Here is a 21,170-nt window from a genome sequence, read left to right on the forward strand (position 1 = left end):
GCATTGGGAGCTTAGCCACTGGACCACCAGGGAACTTCCCTAGTCTGCAGATTCTTAATGCAATCCACCAGCTCGGGTTTCTCAGCGCACCTCCCATGCCCTTTCTGCCATCATTTCCCAATACTGACCCCTTCACTGACTCAGCGTCGGTCACACTGGCCTCCTTCCTACCAGTTCCTGAAATTTGCTAGCCTCGGGCCTTGGCACTGGCTCTGCCCTCTTCCTCTTTCAGATGAACCGACCCCTTCTTGGTGGCCAGGCCTCTGCTACTCTATTTAAAATTGTCCCTCCCAGGGATTTCTCTGGTGGTCCAGTAGTTAAGATGATGAGCTGCCAGTGCAGAAGGTGGTTCTATCCCTGATGGCGGAACTAAGATTCACATGTGGTGTGGTCAAAAAAAAAAAAAAAGATACACCTCCTAGGTTCCCTGCCCTTCTTGAATTTCTGTTCTTAACCCTTACCGACATCTGACTTAGTATGTGGGGGAGGTTCATGAGATCAATATAATGGGTCTTCATAGAGCACCTGAAACAGCACCTGCACCTAAATAAGTATGAGCCAGCATTATGTTCTTTAGTTATATGCAGTAGGAAGAAGGGGCTTCCCTGGTGGCTCAGATGGTAAAGAGTCCGCCTGCAATGTGAGAGACCTGGGTTCGATCCCTGGGTGGGGAAGATCCCCTGGAGAAGGGAAGGGGCTTCCACTCCAGTATTCTTGCCTGGAGAATTCCATGGACAGAGGAGCCCGGTGGGCTACAGTCCATGGGGTCTCAAAGAGTTAGACACGACTGAGTGACTAACACACACACACACACACACACACACAGGCGGTAGGAGGAAGAGAGGTAAAGTATATCCGGAAGCACCAGCCCTACCAATACTGTGCTTTAAAAGCAGAAACCTCTTGGCGCTCCTTTGAGTTGTATTTGACTTGTTGCTGTTGTTAACAGAATGATAAGTCCTGTCACGATCCAAGTCGACAGTTATTAACTTGGATTCTGCCATTGTCTTTTCTATTTTAGAGGCAGCACATGCTCTGTTTAACGCCCTTGGATGTCATCACCAGCCCTTAGAGCTGTCGGGCTTAGAGTGCTGTGCCCAAGGGCCCAGCAGCCACCAGGCCCTGGGGACTGGTGATCATAGCAAGTCATCTGCCCTTGTGCGTGCCCCGCTGGCCTCCCCACCCTTCTTTGCCTCCGCAGGCAAAGATCTCCTTGCAAGACCTCTGCACCTGCTGAGAGCCCAGCCCAGGATGTTTTTCCCTTCCCTCTTCACAAGGGCATTATGACACATCTCTCAAGTTTCAGCGCCATCATCTTTTTCTTGGGAGAGACTTCCCTCAGCCCCCAAGGCTGGGTCAGGTCCCTTATTATAGATGCGCCCCTAGCACAAGCGCCTCTTGTTTAGAATGCTAATCACCGCCAACAGTCAGGCAACCAGGTGCCTTGTTTCCTGACCTCCTCCCCCTGCACACCCTGTGAAGTCCACCAGCGCAGTGACTTATCAGTTTTTGTTGACAAGTGTTTCTCCAACACTCCACCGTGCTGGTTCTGCAGTGCTGGCTGGCAGGCACTCAGTAAATATTTGTGGAATGTTTGAATAAGTGACCCACAGTCGGTGTCTAATAAACAGTGGCCTCCTCAAGCAAACGGCATAGAGTCTGGCAGAGGGGATGTGCAAGTGCCCTATTATGACTTTGACTCCCACTCCTTGCCTCCCCAGCTCCTCCCACTCACCTGGCCCTTCCCACTATAGGGGCGGAAAGTGAAAGTCGCTCAATCCTATCAACTCTTTGAGACTATAGAGTCCATGGAATTCTCCAGGCCATGATACTGGAGTGGGTAGCCTTTCCTTTCTCCAGGGGATCTTCCCAACCCAGGGATCGAATCCACATCTCCTGCCTTGCAGGCGGATTCTTTACCAGCTGAGCCACAAGAAAAGACCAAGAATACTGGAGCCAGTAAGCCTATCCCTTCTCCGGGGGATCTTCCCAACCCAGTAATTAAACCGGGATCTCCTGCATTGCAGGAGGATTCTTTACCAACTGAGCTATCAGGAAAGCCCATTTTTGCTTTTCTGCCGCTTGATTTTGGCTTTAACCTAGTGCCAGGTCCTAGCTTATCCTTGCCTGATTTTACATGTGATTTTGCCCATCTTTCATCCCCATGAGGGGAGGATGCTGGTCCCAGAGGGAGGAGAAGAGAGCTGAGCCTCTGAGCCGCTCCATTAGGCGACCTGCAGAGGCAAGAGCCTGTCCCGGTGACACCTCCAGAGCCTGCCAGGTGAGCTGGCCTGGAGCAGCTGGTCCTGGCCAGCCTTGTGGTTGTCATTCAGTTGCTAAGTTGTGTCGGACTCTTTGTGACCTCATGGACTCCAGCGCGTCAGGCTCTTCTGTCCTCCACTGTCTCCCAGAGTTTGCTCGATTTCATGTCCATTGAGTGGGTGACGCTATCTGTCTCCTCCTCTGCCACCCCCCTTCTTCTTTTGCCTTCAGTCTTTCCCAGCATCAGGGTCATTTCCAATGAGTTGGCCCTTCGCAACAAGTGGCCCAAGTATTGGAGCTTCAGCTTTAGCAGCAGTCCTTCCAATGAATATTCAGGGTTGATTTCCTATAGGATTGACTGGTTTGATCTCCTTGCAGTCCAGGGGACTCTCAGGAGTCTTCTCCAGCACAATTTGAAAGCATCAGTTGTTCGGCACTCAGCATTTTTTATGATTTAATGCTCATATCTGTACATGACTACTGGAAAAACCATAGCTTTGACTATAGGGACCTTTGTCAGCAAAGTATTATCTCTGCTTTTTAATATGCTGTCTAGGTTTGTCATAGCTTTCCTTCCAAGGAGCAAGTGCCTTTTCATTTCAAGCCTGCAGTCACTGTCCGCAGTGATTTTGGAGTTCAAGAAAATAAAATCTGTCACTGCTTCCAATTTTCCCCTTTTCTGTTTGCCATGAAATGGGATTGGATGCTGTGATTTTAGTTTTTTTAATGTTGAGTTTTAAGCCAGCATTTTCACTCTTCTTTCACCTTCATCAAGAGGCACTTTAGTTCCTCTTCACTTTCTGCCATCGAAGTGGCGTCGTCTGCATATCTGAGATTGTTGATATTTCTCCTGGAAATCTTGATTCCAGTGTGTGATTCCAGTCTGGCACTTCACATGATGTACTCTGCATATAAGTTAAATAAGCAGGTGACAACATATAAGCCTACTTGAAATCCTTTCCCAATTTTGAACCAGTCAGTTGTTCCATGTCCAGTTCTAACTGTTGCTTCTTGACCTGCATATAGGTTTCTCAAGAGACAGGTAAGAATACAGGTTCTGGTATTCCCATCTCTTTAAGAATTTTCCCGTGCTGTGATCTACACAGTCAAGGGGTTTGGCATAGTCAATGAAGCAGAAGTAGATATTTTTCTGGAATGTTGGCAATTTGATCTCTGGTTCCTCTGCCTCTTCAAAACCCAGCTTGTACATCTGGAAGTTCTTGGTTCACGTACTGCTGAAGCCTGCCCTAGCTTTAGTACCCAGGTAAGTTGATGTTTTGAACTGTGGTGTTGGAGAAGACTCTTGAGAGTCCCTTATACTGCAAGGAGATCCAACCAGTCCATTCTAAAGGAGATCAATCCTGGATGTTCATTGGAGGGACTGATGCTAAAGCTGAAACTGCAATACTTTGGCCACCGAATGCGACGAGCTGACTCACTGGAAAAGACTCTGATGCTGGGAAAGGTTGGGGGCGGGAGGAAAAGGGGACGATGGAGAATGAGATGGCTGGATGGCATCACCGACTCTGTGGACGTGAGTTTGAGTGTACCCCGGGAGTTGGTGATGGACAGGGAGGCCTGGCGTGCTGTGATTCATGGGGTTGTGGAGAGTTGGACACGACTGAGTGACTGAACTGAACTGAACTGAAGTTGATGTTTATGGTGTTCTGCACTGAGCTCCTGTGATTGTTTGCTTTGCAGCTTATAGTAGGCGTTCACAAAGATTTACTGAACATACAACCACAGACATAAAAGGCATCCTGAAAAATCACCCAACATAGACATAGTAGGTGCTTATCATGTGGTCCTCCCTTTTCCCCACGCCTTCTTCTCTCATCACCAGTAGGTTTTGGAGGACTGTATTTGGAACATCTTTGCAGCCTCTACAGTGTTCACACTTGACTACGATGGAAGGAGACACGGATTCCACTAGCCACCGTAGGGCTGCCCTTGGTCAAATGAAGCCTGTTGATCTTTCTCAAATTCTTGTCCAGCAAGGTCTGTTTCCCCCATGGCTAAGAAGCTCGGGTCTGGCCATAAATCACTTCACAGCTCTAACCAGGCTAGCCTCCGCTCTGTTAAAAAAAAAAAAAACACAAAAAAATCGGCATGCTTTCTCTTTATACAACTTGTCTCCTGCTGTTTACTGTGTGTGTGTGTGTCACTCAGTTGTGTCCGACTCTTTGTGACCCGATGGACTGTAGCCTGCCAGGCTCCTCTGTCCATGGGATTCTCCAGGCCATTCCCTTCTCAAGGGGATCTTCCTGACCCAGGAATGGAACCCTGGTCTCCTGCATTACAGGTAGATTCTTTACCATCTGAGCTACCAGGGAATTCCCGTGCTATTTACTATAATCAAATAAGATCTGCCCCCTTCTTCCCCTCCCTCTCCTTTCACATGCAAAAGCCTTAGGATTTTAGTGCCCTGCCCTGTCATCAGTCCCTTCAAAGGACACTCAGTGCTGTCTGGGGACAGTAGTTCGTGTTTGTACATAGTGACTATTTTGGCGCATCAAGTGGAGATTTCAACCTGGACTTGTGTGTGTCTTTGAGAACCGCCCCCCTACTTGCTCTCTGGTGGCTCAGTGGTAAAGAACCCAGCTGCCAATGAGATGAAAGAGGTGTGGGTTCAATCCCTGGGTCGGGAAGACCCCCTGGAGGAGGGAATGGCAACCCACTCCAGTAACCTTGCCTGGTAGTAGTCTCGCAGTCCTGTCTGACTCTTTGTGACCCTATGGACTGTAGCTCACCAGGCTTCTCTATGCATGGAATTTTCTGGGCAAGAATACTGGAGTGGATTGCCATTCTCTTCTCCAGGGGATCTTCCCGACCCAGGGATCGAACCTGGGTCTCCTGCATTGCAGGCAGATTCTTCTCCATCTGAGCTACAAATCCCATGTATAGAGGAGTCTAGTGGGCTACAGTCCATGGGGTCACAATGAGTCAGACACAACTTAGCAACTAAACAACAGCAACAATTTCTTGCTCTCTGCCACCCAGAAATGAGACTTCCCACTGCAGGTCCTGGGTCCTTTGATTCCCTCACCCTTCCCCTGCTTGTGCTCTGTGGCCCCGACTTCAGCTGTAACCCCTGGGTGAGGTCAAGGGGCTGTGCTCCTGAGGTCAGAGTCCAGGGCAAACGTGCCAGCTGTGGATTTAATAAGACAAGGTTTGCTTCCGTCAAGTGGGGCCCCAGGGAAGGTCCCGGGGAGCAGGAGCCTGTCGTTCGTGGCTGTTCCTGGCCATTAGCTCTCAAACCAGATTTTCCACAGGCTTGTGAAGGACTTCTGGCCCTCTGGGGACAGGCTGCTGTTGCACCAGCTTTATACCTAAATGGCCATGCAGAACCTGCCACAAGTAAAGAAGGTCATGGAGAGGCAGAATGCCAAGAGCTGTGGGTCTGAGCCCTGTGTATTTTCCTGCTCCTGCAGAATCTTGGCCAAGTCAAGGCTCTTCTCTGGTCCTCTGTTCCCTTTTCTCTGAAACAAGAGATTTCAACTCCTCCTCCTCAAAGTTTCCGATGCCGATGGGCTCATGCAAAGCCTTCCTGGATCACCTTATAATTGCAACCCAAGAGAGGGATTCTTTCAGGAGTGATGTATTAGAGGGATAAGCTGGCAAAGGGAGGCAGGAGAGGGCATATGAAAAACACAGGGAAAATAAGCATGTCGTCTCAGCCTGCTTCCACACAGGGCTCTGGGCTCTGGAGCGTAAATTGCACCAAGGTCAATGCTGTCTTCAGCCGGACAGGTCAGGGTTTGTGCATGTGTGTGTTTTATTACACAGTGTGGGGTTATTTTTTGCTCTATTTTTTCACTGTAGTAAAATATACCATGCTATGAGATTCCCAGGTGGCTCAATGATAAAGAATCTGCCTGGATTCGATCCAGGTGAGGTGGGCTCAATCCCTAGGTCGGGAAGATCCCCTGGAAAAGGAAATGGCAACCCACTACAGTATTCTTGCAGACAGAGGAGCCTGGCGGGCTACAGTCCATGGGGTCACAAAGATTCAGACACCGCTGAGCACTGACAGCTTATATGCTATCGACTGGATGTTTGCTTCCCCCACAAAATTCATACATTGGAATCATAAAATATTTGTCCTTTTGCTTCAGCATCATATTTTCGAGGTCCATCCGTGCCCCAGCATGTATCTGTACTTTATTCCTTCCCCCCACCTCATATACACTCTCTCTCTCTATATATATATGTTTTTTAAATAGACTTTAGTTTTTAGGTTCACAGCAGCTTCATTACTTTTTATGACCAAACAATATTCTGTTCATCCACTGGAGGACCCTTGGGTTGATTTCACCTTTTGGCTATTGTGACTACTGCTGCTGTGAACGTGGGTATGTAAGCATTTGTTCACGTCTCTGCTTGTGGAGATGGAGGGGGAGAGACCAACTTTTGTACCCCAGCCCTGACTATGCCATTCATTGGCTATATCGTTGTGCTAAAAGAGAACTTCATGTTCAAAGTGAAGAATTTTTAAACACTTTCATTTCAGTTCAGTTGCTCAGTCATGTCCAGCTCTTTGCACACCAGGCCTCCCTGTCCATCACCAACTCCCGGAGTTTACTCAAACTCATATCCATTGAGTTGGTGGTGCCATCCAATCATCTCATCCTCTGTCATCTCCTTCTCCTCCTTCCTTCAATCTTTCCCAGAATCAGGGTCTTTTCTAATGAGTCAGTTCTTTGCATCAGGTGGCCAAAGTATTGGAGTTTTAGCTTCAGCATCAGTCCTTCCAATGAATACTCAGGACTGATTTTCTTTAGGATGGACTGGTTGGATCTCCTTGCTGTCCAAAGGACTCTCAAAAGTCTTCTCCAACACCACAGTTCAAAAGCATCGATTCGTTGGCGCTCAGCTTTCTTTACGGTACAACTCTCACATTCATCATGACTACTGGAAAAACCAAAGCCTTGACTAGAAGAATAATACACAGGAAGGTGCACAGATCTTAAGTGTCTAGTTGGATGGATTTTACATCTTTACACCAATGTCATTAGCATCCTCATCAAGATGTGGAAGATTTCAATCACCCAGAGTTTGCTCAACAGAGCCACCCCTCCCCTCCAGAGGTCGCCCTTACTGGGACCTGCATCACCAGAGAAAACTTGCACCCATTCCCAAATGTCACTGCAGTGAAACGACAGAGTATGAGCTCTTAAAGCCACAATGTCCAGCTTCTGCTTTCCATTGGCAATGACAGTCACTCATGTTGACATGTAAACTCTCTTTGATCTTTTAAAATTTCTGTGCAGTTTTCACTTATGTGAATAGATCAAAATTTATTTTTCATTTTAATGTTGATGAATATTGGGTTGTTTTCAGTGTGGGGCAATTTCAGAGAAAGCCTCTGTGGATGTTTTTATGTCTTTGGATGGTCATTTGTTCTCATTTTTCTTGGGTGCATGTCTGGAATGGGGATTGCTGAATCACAGACTGGGTGTGGGCTTGCTCTAGTAGCTGCTGACAGTTTGGCAAAGTAACTGTCCCACTTTTCACTGCCATCTGTCAAAGCTGGGAATTCCAGTTCCTCCACTTGTCTAAACTTGGCAAGCCATCCAAAGGTACATATTTTTTATATGAATGGCCCTCAGACATCGTTCAGTGTGTATCTGTCAGGGTACAATCAGGAAAGCAGAAACCATTCTAGGTGTTTTAACAAAAGGAGTTTAATGCAAGGATTTGGTCACACAGGTGATGGAAAAGCTGAGAAGCCCATCAGTCAGTAACAACAGGAAGCCACTGCCATTGCTAAGCTAGAGAGATGGAGGAGATGGTGGTACCCAAATTAGGAGCTTGGGTCATCCAGTGGAACTAGACTCTTGGCAGGGCCATCTGGCAAGACCTAGAGACACAATAGAGATGTCGCCATTGCTGGAGAAAACCACCAAAGGAAGGAATTCCCTGGCAGTCCAGTGGTTAGGATACCATGCTTCCATTGCAAGGGCAGGGGTTCAATCCCTGGTTGGGGAACTAAGATCCTAGAAGCTGCAAAGCCAAAAAACACCAAATAAGAAAGATGGGGAGAAATACTCTGGCCGCGTCCTTCCTTTGGCCCTCCAATTCCAACCAATGCATCCCATTGGCTGACCCTGGGAGGAAGCCAGTTGATTGAAAGCTCAGAAAATAAAGGTTGTAGCTCTCTAGGGTAAAGCAAGCAGGAAATGACCCACACACAACAGAGGAATCACTTACTGTGCTATACTTCCCATGACATGGTCTACTACTTATCTTATGGGTGATTTAAGGATAATTTTGATTATATTAATTTTTTATTAATATTCACTGGTTCACTTTATTTTTCAAAACTGTATTTATTTATTATTTTTGGATGCACTGGGGCTTTGTTGCTGTACTCAGTCTTTCTCTAGTTCCCGCAAGCAAGGGGTTACTCTCCAGTTGAGGTGAGTGGGCTTCTCATTGTGGTGGCATCTCATCGTGGTGAACCAGCTCTAGGGCGCAGAGACTTCCATAATTGTGGTGCACGGGCTTAGTTGCCCTGTAGCATGTGGGATCCTCCTGGACTAGGGATCAAACCCATGTCCCGTGCATTGGAAGGTGGATTCTTAACCATGGACCACCAGGGAAGTCACTTATTGGTTCACTTTAGAACGTAATCTACAGGTAAAGACTTTTTATAGTATTTAAGTTTGATTTGTTATGGGTGTCCCCGCTCTCAGACCGAATGTTGGCTGGTCTCACGTCATATCCCTTCTCAAGATACCTTAGAAAACAGTGCATGCTCAATCACTCAGTCATGACTGACTCTCTGCAACCCTATGGACTATAGCCCACCAGCCCTTGGACAGCTCTGTGACCTTGATCTTTTCTCAACCTCTCTGAGTTTCAGTTGTAAATGAGGCTAACAATAATACCATCTCTTGGGCTGCTGTGAGGAGTAAATAAATTAGTCTGAGGAAAGCAGCTTAGAACAGGCTTGGAACACAGTAAGCATTTGATAAATGCTGTTTTTTTTTTTCCTCAAGCACCTGGGGTTAGAGGGGTGCCCTCCATACTGGTCACAACTGCAGCGAGAGTAAGCCTGGGCTAACGACTTTAAGATGAAGGTAACAGGGATTAACTGAAGTAACCCTCACGAAGTGGACAAGTGGCTTAAACATCTCCCTGCAGAGAAGCGGCAGATGGAGGATAATTCTAGTAACACAGGTAAGTGGTAAGAAAACAGCCGAGTAATACAAGATGCATAAATTACAAGTTAAGAAATATTTGTTATCACGAAGGTTGGCGCTCAAATTTTATTTTTATTGTCACAGGGTACAATGCGAAGTGTCTGGAACATTCTAGTTTGGCTGACCTTCAGAGGAGACTGGGATCACAGAAGTTAGCGCTCGTGGGACCGGTTAGACTGTGTTCCCAATTGATAGTGTACTGTTGGTAGTGCACAGGATATTTTTAGCTGGTATACAGTTCAGCTGTTTCTTTTCATTTGAATAACTTACACATTTACTATAACATGGACTAGAGAAAAATAAAATAGCACATATGTCTTTGGATAATATTTGTGGAATAAAATTTCCCCAAAGACCTATATCCTCCCAATGGGCCCAGTAGTCTTACATAAATTGTCATAAAATGATGGCTTCAACTATGTATGAGCAAATGACTCTAACTAGTTGGAGTAAGAAAGTGGTTTTTACCACAGCCTGTGGTTTATGGAGACGTTATGTGTGGGAGAAGTATTAAGACACACATAGGAGTATTATCTGCCAGCTCTGGGTTTGGAGGCTGGTGGCGGTCACGGGGTAGAGGCAGTGTTGGAGGAGAGGATGCTCTGCGTACTTGTGGGAGGAGGAGGGTTTTAGCTGGATCTTCAAACTTTTAATTCTGTAAAGAGAGCGATCTGAAGCAAATTTGGCACAATGTTCATATCTGTTTGAGTGGTTGGGGTTATACAATCTGTTAATAACATTACCCTATGTTGGAAATAGTTTGCAATTTACAAGATATTGAGAAAGTGAATTTGGAATAGGGATGATGTAATAGCTGCTGGAGTCTAGTTTGCTATTTGAACTATTTTCCCCCAAGGTGGGAAACATTTGATGTGTTAGAAAAATTTAAGTCACATTGCCTGTACATATGAGTTCATATACAAGCATGGTGGGGTCCTTCTGTCATTCCAAGTGCCACCTCTGTGATTAGTGCTAAGGCCCCAGGAATACCCTCAAAAAAAATCATTTCCTTTCAACCAAAACAAGGCTACTTGGAGGCTATCCCCCAAATCTTGGAACCCTGTGACTGCTTGGACATTTTATTGTCATTATGTGTTAGAGAATCATTTGACAAAGAACTCCTAGACAAGACAGAAGTTTACTTCTCAGAAGAAAACAAAATTAGGAGGGAGTCATGGCTTGCATCTCATGGACTACAAGGGCTGCTGCAGCTCCAGTCGTCACATCTGAATTCTAGCCAGCAGAAAGGAAAAATCCAGAAGATAACCATTTATCCTTTAAGGATCCTCCCCAGACATCAAAGATATCACTTCCAGTTGCATCTTGGTAGCCAGTACTGAAACAGAACAAAGGGCTTGTGTACCTGCAGTGTAGGAAGCCGGACTCTGACAGTGGCAGTTTGCAGCAATGTAAAGATTATCAGAGAGCACCAAGCAAGGGAGTGGGAGACAAGCCTCAGATCCACTCCACCTTGGTCTTTGAATTAGGCTTTGTTTTTTGTTTTTTTTCAGGGGAGGAACAAAAGAGGCTGAGATTAATCATCATCTTGTGACATTTCTTAATCACAGTTTCAGGAGTCAGAATGTCTCTACTTTATGATTTTCTGGCCATGTGATCCATGGTTTGGGGGTTTGTGAGCTCATTTTGCCCTGGAGAAAAAACCTGAGTTTGTACATTAATGATGAGATCTATAAGATAAGAGCAGTTTTGAGTACATTAATGATATTAACAACTGCAATTTTAGCATCTGACTTTGGGTGATTAGTGTTCAGTTAGAGCACAAGACTGAGTTCAGAGGGGACAAGAAAGGGAATAAAGTTTGGGATAGAGATATTAATCATAAACTCAGTAAGGGAACTCAGTTTTAGGGGGACTCTGTTTCAGGACTGAGTTGTTCCAGCATACCTAGCTGCAAGGGAGGCTGGAGAGGGTTGTCCTTATTCCTGCCAGCTGTGCACCCAGCTAAAATTCAGAGTTTCTATGACTAAGGAAGAAGGGCCACTGGATTTTGGAGGACAACTAGAGCACTCTCTGCTGCAGTGCTTCCAGGGTAGGGAGCCCTCCTTTAAATAAGGGTCCCGACTTGTTGCCCTCCAATCACCTCCTTTTCTCCTGGAGTTCAAGAGAGGATTTGGGAGCCATGGCCATGAAGCTTCATCAGAGCAACTCCACACAGCTCTTGGCAAGGATTAGGGCAGTATTTGGAAGGATTCATAGTGTGAAATCCCTATGGTTTTTCCAGTAGTCCTGTACGAATGTGAGGGTTGGACCATAAAGAAGGTTGAGTGCCAAAGAATCGATGTTTTTGAATTGTGGTGCTGGAGAAGACTCTTGAGAGTCCCTTGGACTCAAGGAAATCAAGCCAGTCAATCCTAAAGGAAATAAGTCCTGATAATTCATTGGAAGGACTGATCCTGAAATTGAAGCTCCAATACTTTGGCCACCTGGTGGGAAGAGCCGACTCACTGGAAAAGACCCTGATGCCGGGAAACATTGAGGGCAGGAGGAGAAGGGGGCGACAGAAGACAAGATGGTTGGATGACATCACTGGCTCAATGGACGTGAGTTTGAGCAAATTCCAGGTGATAGTGGAGGACAGGAAGGCCTGGACTGCCATAGACCATGGGGTTGCAAAAAGTCAGACATGACTTAGCGACTGAACAATAACAAAATAGTGTAAAAAGTATGTGGTACTTGGAGGAAACCCTGGAGTAGGGACAAAAGGTCACAGGCTTGGAGCCCATCTGCTAGATTTCAACTACACATCCTTGGAGGCACTGCCTCATTGTAAAGTGGGAATAAAGGTTGTACCGGCCTCAGAAGATTGTCAATCCATTTTATAGGATGTAACACATAGAACATTAGTGACCAAAAATTAACAGCCTTCCTTCCTTCCAACAAAATGTACACACCTGTGCAGGCGTGCTGTGGTTCATGGGGTCGTGGAGAGTCGGACAAGACTGAGCAACTGAACTGAACTGAAAAGGAACTAACCTGATGGTGCAGCTTGATGAATTTCCTATGTGTTTATTATATACCCAAGTAACTGCCACCCAGCTCAAGACAGAGACCGTTTCCAGCCCCCAGAAGGCTCCCTTATGTCCTGGCTGTGTTAGTGGCACCCACCCTGCTGAATGAAGCATTATTCTGACTTTCTCCCCATAGATGAGTTTCATTGCAGAATTTTATACTAAAGGCATCATCCATGGACTTCCCTGGTGGTCCGGTGGTTAAGAATCCACCTGCCAATGCAGAGGACAGGGGTTTGATCCCTGGTCTGGGAAGATCCCATGTGCTGCAGAAGTAACTAAGCCCGAGTGCCACAACTACTGCTCCCGCGAACCCTAGGGCCCACGCTCCCTAACAAGTGAAGCTGCCACAATGAGAAGCCCAGGCATCACAACTAGAAAATAGCCTCCAGTTGCTGAAACTAGAAAAAGCCTACATGCAGCAATGAAGACCCAGTGCAGTCAAAAATCAATCAATAAATAAAGATGTTTTAAAATGGCCTCATCCAGAAGATGTTTTTTTTGTGTGTTTAGCCTCTTCCACTCAATACAATGTCTGTGAGATCATCCGCCTTATGTGCATCCATGGCTCCATTTTACAGAGGAAGAAACAAAGGCTTGGACAGGCTAAGCGAGGCGGGGTAAGAGGGAAGCCCCTGGTTTTTGAGGAGGTCCTGTTCTCTGTGTGAGCACTCTCCCTGAGGGTCCATGCTGATGGGCAGCCCAAGTGTTCCTTCCATGCACAGTCGCTAGGGGATTATCCCATCAGCAAAGGCTCTGACTTGCTAAATCTCATCCTACCCAGTCAGCAACATCTCGTCCATCAATCTGGCCATACTTCTTCCAGCGGGACTGGTAATGTGCTCCTGTGATCATGCAGTGGAGGCTCGGGTCCCACGGCTTGTTCATCATCGCGTCACACACGCTTTCTGTGGACTAGGGTCAAATCCCGTGCCTCAGCACCACGTGCACTCTGTTGCACGCACAGGTGACCCTGTAGAGGTTCCTGACCGCATCTGTACACACAGATGCCTGTCTCCTTGCACACGCGCCTGTCTCTCTGGAAGAAATTCTTTAAGATGGAGCCTGACTCAGGGACTCCCCTGGTGGCGCAGTGGCTAAGACTCTGCACTTCCAGTGCAGGGGCCCTGGCTTCAACCCCTGGTCAGGGAACTAGATCCCACATGCTGCAACTAAGAGTTCATATGCTGCAACTAAAGATTCTGTATGCTGCGACCGAGATAAAAAATCCTGCATGCTGCAACTAAGATTCAATGCAGCCAAAAAAATAAAACAACCCTGAATCTACTACTTACAGACTGTGCAACTCTGCATTAGTTACTTACCCTCTCTTTGCCTCAGTTTCCCATCTGTAAATAGGGATGGTGACAGAACCCACTGCTTGGAATGTAGTCATTTCTGGGGTGCCACATCAAAGTGCCATGGACTTAGTGGCTTAAAACAACTGAAATCCAATCACTTACAGTTGTAGAGGCTAGAAATCTGAAATCAAGGTGTTGGCAAGGTTGGGTTCTTCTGGCATCAGTGGGGGAGAATCTGTTCCATGCCCCTTCCCACCTTCTGGTGGTGGCCGGCCATCCTTGACAGTCCTTGGCTTATTGAGGCATTCTTTGAATCTCTGCCTCTGTCAACACATGACGGTCTTCCCTCTGTGTTTCTGTGATCAACGTTCGCTCTTCTCAAGAGGACACCGGTCATTGGCTCAGGGCCCACCCCAATTGGTATGACGTCATCTGAACTTGATTACATCTGCAAACTCCCTATTTCCCAAAGAGGTCACATTCACGGGTTCCAGGTGGATGTGAATTTAGAGGAGATGCTGTTCATCCCAGGACATGTTTTACTGTGAGTTAATCTCACAACATGCTGAGATAGCCCTGGGCACCTGCGTAGGTCATATTCCATAGTAGCATTTGTTACCATCACTGGTACACTAAAGAACTATAAATCCCACGCTGCTTAAGTGGCTGTTGGGGCAGGAGCTCCCTGGTGATCCAGTGGTTAGTAGTTGGTGCTTACACTGCCGGGGCCCTGGGTTCAATCCTTGACTGGGGATCAACCCTCGAGTCATGGCCAAAAAAATAAGCAGCCTTTGGGGAGAGGGTTCTATTCTGTGCAGGCAAATAGAACCCTGACAGGGATGGGAATCGCATGGTGCCTGAGGTTGCCTAGGTCCTGCCTCTTCCCAAGGAGCCTCCTCTGTGTTCGGGCTTCTCCCCAGCCCCTCAGCGTTCAGCTGCATCATTCAGCTGGGGAGGATGCAGGCAAGCAATGAAACAGAGGAAGCTTGCTCCACTTCCTGCTTTCCAACAAGGAGGGCTTAATGAGGCAATTAGGCAGAACTAGTCTCTCTTTATCTCCCTCTCCATCTTCCCTAGCAATGTCAGTGTGTGGAGCTGGAGGGCCCTTGAAGATGAGAAGAGCCTGTCCTTCCCCCTTGATTGCAAGAACAGGCTAGCAGGACTCAGAAAGGGGCACTGGCTGGGCCAAGGTCACATAGCAAGTCAGTGGGATCACCAGACTGCAAACCCCCAGGGCCCCCAGGACTAGGATGGGTGGGTATGGGGAGGCCTGTGGCCGGCTGGGACACTCAGTCCCTGTGAAGGGGCACTGCCCATGTAGGGGACATGGACTCTGTGTGCCAGGTCAGCTGAGTTTTCAAGGGAAGCTGAAGCTAAACTTCTCCTTTGTAAAAGGTGTGTGTGTGCGTGCGTGTGTGCTGTCATTTCAGTCGTGTCTGACTGACTCTTTGCGACCCTGTGGACTGTAGCCCACCAGGCCCCTCTGTCCATGAGATTCTCCAGGCGAGAACACTAGAGTGTGTTGCCATTCCCTTCTCCATTGTAAAGGGTGCCATCTAGCAATTCAGAGTTCTCAAAAACCCAGTGGAGGCCACACAAAGTGGTCCTTGCTGAGAACAGTGTCTGCACTAGCTCCTGAATGCCCTTAGTGGGCACAGCCCAGGGGGTGGGTAGGAATAAGTGTTTGGTCCTCTGTGTGTGTGTAGGGGGGGGGCCTGGGCTTCTCTGCCTCCTTGAGTAGTGAGATGGGAGCTTCCTGGACTGCCTGTGTTAGTGTTCCCTCCAAAACCCCCTTACAGCCAAGCGGTCTGCAGCGGCGGCCGTGCACAGTGTGTGCATCGGGCACCGCACAAAGGTGCCCATCGGAGAGGTGGCTAGGGCGCTCTCGGTCTGTCCCTGGCTTGCTTGCTCAGCTGCTTATCCTGCAAGAAGCATCTTTTTTTGTGATTCATCCACCCGGGGCTCTCTTTCTAATGCTCACAGTGCTGGGTCAGTTTGGGTCCTTTAAGAAGATGCCAAGAGAATTCCCTGAAAGTCCAGTAGTTAGGACTCTGGGATTTCAGCTGAAGGTGTGGGTTCCATCCCTGCTTGGGGAACTAAGATCCTGCCAGCCATGTGGCACGGGAAGAGAAGGAAAAAAAAAAAAAAGAAAGGATGTCAAGGGTGAGATTTGATGTGCAAGATGGTGACTGGGAAAAACAGCCCCAAGAGGAAAAGAGGAGGTGGGAGCGGCTTCAGGCTGAGATGTGGGTCTGGCCTCTGTGTAGGAGTGAGGCGAGCAAGGAGGGTCAGGCAGGCGTGGGCTCAGGCCTCAGCACGGTTCTGGGGAAGTTTTTTGTGCAGGCTGATGGGAAACACTGGAGCCAGGGTCACCATCAGAGGCATCCCACGTCTTACCGGGATGGGCCTACCTTCATTTCCCTCCCATGCTGGGTCATTGGCTGGCGCATCCATGGGGCACAGGGTGGGTTCAGAGCACAGCAGTGGGCTGTCAATCAGTCAGTCATGTGCCCTGCAGTAGGAGACCCCAGAGGATGACGGTCAAAGCCGTGACAGTGCCGTGGCTGCTAGTGGGTGCCCTAATCTGTGAAGGCATGGTTAAAAATGGCCTGCATAGTAAGTCAGACAGAGAAAGACATATCATGTGATATCACTTATATGAGGAATCTAAAAAAAGGGTGCCGATGAACTTATCTACGAAACAGAAATAGAGTTACAGATGCAAAAAACAAACTTATGGTTGCCAGGGGGTGGGCAGGGGAGGAGGGATAAATTGGGAGATTGAGATTGGCACATACACACTACTATACATAGTAGATAACTAATAAGGGCCTGTTGTATAGCACAGGAAACACTACTCGATGCTTTGTAACGGCCTATATGGGAAGAGAAGCCAAAAACAAGTGGCTATAGTATATGTATAACTGATTCACTTTGCTGTTCACCTGAAACTGACACAACATTGTAAATCAACTACACTCCAATAAAACAAACAAAAAGCAGCCTGCATGCACTCTGGGATTTTGTTTTGTTTTTTAAATATTTTTATTTATTTAGTTGGTTGGGCCAGGTCTTAGTTGGAGCATTTTAGTTGCAGCATGCAGGATGCAGGAAGGAGGAACTAGTTCCCTGACCAGGGATCAAACCCTGGTCCCCCTGCATTGTGAGCATCTGGAGTCTTAGCCACTGGACCACCAGGGAAGTCCCAGCCTGGGATGTCCTTGACGGCTTATATATTAAGGTAGCCATTCAAGCAAATTTTGCATTCCGGACCCTAGTAGATCTGAAATTGTTGCAACCTGAAGTATTTTCTCTCTATTGTCTTTGAAGTCTCCTCTCCTTCATAGTGGGTTTGATGTCTCATGCCCAAGGGGAGTGCATATTCTTACACAAATGTGTTAGTTTCTTCTCACTGCTCTGACTAGTCACCAAAACTTAGTGACTTAACAAAGTCTATGTTTATGTTCTTACCATCCTGGTGGTCAGAAGTCCAAAATGAGTCTTACACTTCCCTGGTGGTCCAATGGTTAAGAATCGGCCTGCCAGTGCAGGGGGCCGGGGTTCCATTCCTGATCCTGGAAGATCTCACATGCTGCAGAGCAACTAACTCACAGGCCGAGCACCACAACTGTTGAGCCTGGGCTTTCTAAAGCCTGGGAACTGCAACTACTGAGCCTGTGTACCACAACTCCTGAAGCCTGCACACCCCAGAGCCTGTGGTCTACAGGAGAAGCCACTGCAATGAGAAGCCCGTGCACTGCAACGAGAGATAGCCCCCCCACCCCAGTTGCCACAACTAGAGAAAGCCTGTGTGCAGCAATGAAGATCCAGTGCAGGCAAAAATAAATAAAAATTTCTCTATGAAATGAGCCTTACTGACTAGTAGCATGGTGTCAGCAGGACTGGTTCCTCCTGGAGGCTCTGGGAAGAATTTGTTCCTTGCCTCTTTCAGCTTCTGGAGGAGGCCTGCGTTCTAGAAGGACCATTGCCCTTTCCTCCATCTTCAAAACTGGTAACTGCCCCTCTGTTCCTTCTCTTTGGGGAACTGCCCCTCACCTGCTCTTCGTCCACCTGCCCCACATGGATCTGACCATCCTCTTCTCTCAAGCTCAAGGATGAGTGAGGGGCCCAAGTTTAGCCCATCAGAATGGTTCATGTCTTTGGCCAGGCCAATGAGAGCTTTATCTGGGACCTGGGGGGTGGGGTGAGCTGTCTGCAAGGTGGCTAAGCCAGTAGAACAAAAATCTGGAGCTGCTGATGGTTATCTTGATAGAGAGTAGAGTCTCCAGAGAAGAAAACAGACTAAGAAACAGAAAGATCAGTTCCTATCGACCCTGAGCACCTGGATTCAGCTGTTCCTGAAGCTTCACAAGCCCTGAAATTTTCAGATATTGAGATAATAAATCCCCTTTCTGGCTTAAGCTGGCTTGAATTGAGTTTGTGATTCTTGCTACTGGGAGTCCCAGCTGGGACCCCCTTTTCCATGTTTGAATACCCAGCCCAAAACTGTAGAAGCAACACACCATTTTGTGTGCAGGCACCAAGCTCATGTTGGCCTTGCTTCTTTTCCTTCCTTGCCCTTCTCTCCCCCTGCCAGCTATGCTTCTGGGTGATACATCCTAATGTATATTTAACAGGGGCTCAAAATCGAATTAATTTAGATTGGTTAATAAACTGTAACATCCGTTTCTAAATCAAGCTACATTTTCCTCTTGAGCAACTAAATTCATGCCTGTTGGTTTAATTTGTTGCTATTGTAATCCTTTAACGCTGATGAAATTATGGAAAGGTTTCTAGTGAAATTATCCAGATTTGATTAGGGTGGAACATATTAATATTTTCCCTTCCCAATGGTCGTTGAAGAGAGATGGGCTGAGAATGCACATGTTGCCCATGCTGTGGAGTGTGGTCACAGAAAGCAGACATGTTCTGTCCCTTTTCAGGTCATTTACTGAGCACTGGGTGTGCATTTATTGAGCACTGACTGTATGCCTAGCCCTGGCTGCTAACATTCTTTGGGTGTGCATTAATTGAGCACTGATTTTATGCCCAGCTCTGGCTGTTAACATTCTCAGTGTAGTATTTGTGGGAAGAGGTTCTGGGCTTCTCTGTGACAGTTGTAAGGGATTTAGGGGCGCCGAGAGTCCCTTCAACTTTGCCTCCAAAACAGCCCTGCCCCCAAGGGTGGTGAAGCCTTTGCTGTCTTCCCTAGTGGTTCAGATGGTAAAGAATCTGCCTGCAACGCGGGAGACCTGGGATCGATCCCTGGGTTGAGAAGATCCTCTGGAGGAGGGCAAGGCAACCCACTTCAGTATTCTTGCCTGGAGAATCCCATGGACAGAGGAGCCTGGTGGGCTACAGTCCATGGGGTCACAAAGAGTCAGACACGACTGACTTTTTTTTCCCATTGTAAGTAAACCCAGTCCTGGGCTGGAGCAGGTGCATGCATGTTAAGTCGCTTCAGTTGTGTTCAGCCTGAAGCAGGTGCTCACATGCAAATCAGTATGACCTTGAGCCTGACCCTGAAGAAATTCCTGCTGGCACATAGCACCTCTCCAAGACCCCATGGCGAGCTGGAACAGGTTGAAGCCAGAGCAAGAAAAAAAGTGAAGTTCAAAACTGGATCCAGATCCAGCAGAGAAGAGTGAGACCCAGGTCGGTGGTCTCCATCTGCTTCCTCTGCTCGTGGTCCCCTAATCCCTGCTGAAGTTGTACCAACTACCCGCCCCCCCGGCCCCGCTAACTCCATTTGTTCTGGAATGTGCCAGGCCTCGCCCCAGATGCCCCAAACAGCACATAACTACAAAGGAATCTGAAGTGTGTCCAGGCTCCCTCCTGCAGGAACAAGAGGGCTGGGGCAGGGCTCCTGGGACCTAAGACCTGGGAGATAAGATCAGGCCCAGAGAGGCCCAAAGGAGGCTCCCGCAGTTCATATTTCCAGCCAGTCCATGGGGAGAGGGTCTCCAGGGTAGCCTGACCCTCCACTCATTGGCATTCAGGTTGGTGATTCCTGAGCTTGGCACAGAATTCTCTAGAAGGCTTACCTCTTTTTTCCCACTAGGGTGAGATATGTAACAAGCACCCCTTGTGTTGGCAAGGGAACTGTATTGTGCTTGGTGCCTTTCAGTTTCCCGGACGGGCAGGTTAATGTCCGATGCTGAATTTTGCCGATGCTGTTCCCTCCACTGGGCCTGCCCTTCCCCTGCCTCCTGCCCATCCCCAAAGCTCAGCTTTCAGGTCGCAGCTGAACCATGACTTCTTCAAGACGCTTCCCCTTTCTCCCCAGAAATTCTCCCAGGTCTCAGTGCTTCCCCTTTGGAGAATTATCACAAATGGTAAATCCAGAATTGTGAAATTATTTCCTTGTAGCCAGCTTCCCCACCCTGCACTCCCCAGGCTGCAAAGTAAATGAGAGCAGAAATCCTGTGTTTCTAACCCAGATGTTGCCCAAGGGTGGTCCACAAATGGGTTTAGTTGCCCTTGCATAGAGTTTTATCAGTTTTAACAAATTAGCATCATTAAATACATACATATATATGTATGTGCTTGGCTGGGCTGGGTCTTAGTTGCAACGTGTGAGTTTTTTTTTTGTTTTTTTTTTCAGTTGTGACCCGCTGACTCTTATTTGTGGCATGTGAGATCTAGTTCCCTGAACAGGGATGGAACCCAGGCCCCTTCCTTGGCAGCCTGGAATCTTAACCACTGGACCACCAGGGAAGTCCCATTGGCATTATTTTAAAGTTAAGAGATTTCACATTAAAACTCTAGATTTTTGGCCTTTGTTTAAAAAAAAAAAATCAGAAGATTTGGTAACCTTGGGCGCTACATTCTGACATGATGACAACTGGCTGGAAATGGCTTTTAAACAAGGCAGGTGCTCATTTGTTCACTTCACCCCACTCCCCACCAATCCCTATTGCCCCACACCTGAGCTTTTTTACTCATATGCATTACCTGTCTGATCTCTATAGCTTTTGGGTTTCAATCTCTTGCCTAGTCCTCTGTGCCCGTCGCCTCTGACTTTACCTGTTGCAGAGAAGACCTTTTGCATTAATTAATTCATTCCTTGCAACAGTCTAGAGGGACACAGCTTCCCATTTTCAAGATGAAAAAACTGAACTTCCCAAGATCACACAGTCAATGAATGGCAGAGCCAGGATTTTGAACCACTAATTATCTGGTTCCCAGTCCTGTGTTTGCTTCACCCCATCCCATGCCTGCACCAACCAGGGTGGAGAAAGCTTCTTATCACTTAAAATGCCACCTATAGGAACTTCTCTGGTGGTCTAGTGGCTAAGACTCCACGCTCCCAGTGTAGGGGGAGGGTTCCATCTCTGGTCAGGGAACTAGACCCTGCATGCCACAACAGACCA

The 21,170-nt window shown here is 47.5% G+C and overlaps 1 protein-coding gene and 1 long non-coding RNA gene across 2 annotated transcripts in view; both read left to right on the forward strand.

Moving 5' to 3' along the window:
- The window catches only part of SCARB1 (scavenger receptor class B member 1), a 200,724-nt gene that overhangs the window by 158,602 nt on the left and 20,952 nt on the right, over nt 1-21,170 (forward strand). The window lies entirely within an intron of this gene.
- On the forward strand, nt 1,790-12,970 carry LOC129542779 (uncharacterized). Its single transcript, XR_008683150.2, has 3 exons — nt 1,790-1,959; nt 9,264-9,444; nt 12,388-12,970. It is a non-coding gene; the product is annotated as an uncharacterized LOC129542779 (long non-coding RNA).

Source organism: Moschus berezovskii, chromosome 19, assembly GCF_049115385.1.
Source record: "Moschus berezovskii isolate FMDL1 chromosome 19, NW_MosBer_1.0, whole genome shotgun sequence".
Lineage (NCBI taxonomy): Eukaryota > Metazoa > Chordata > Mammalia > Artiodactyla > Moschidae > Moschus > Moschus berezovskii.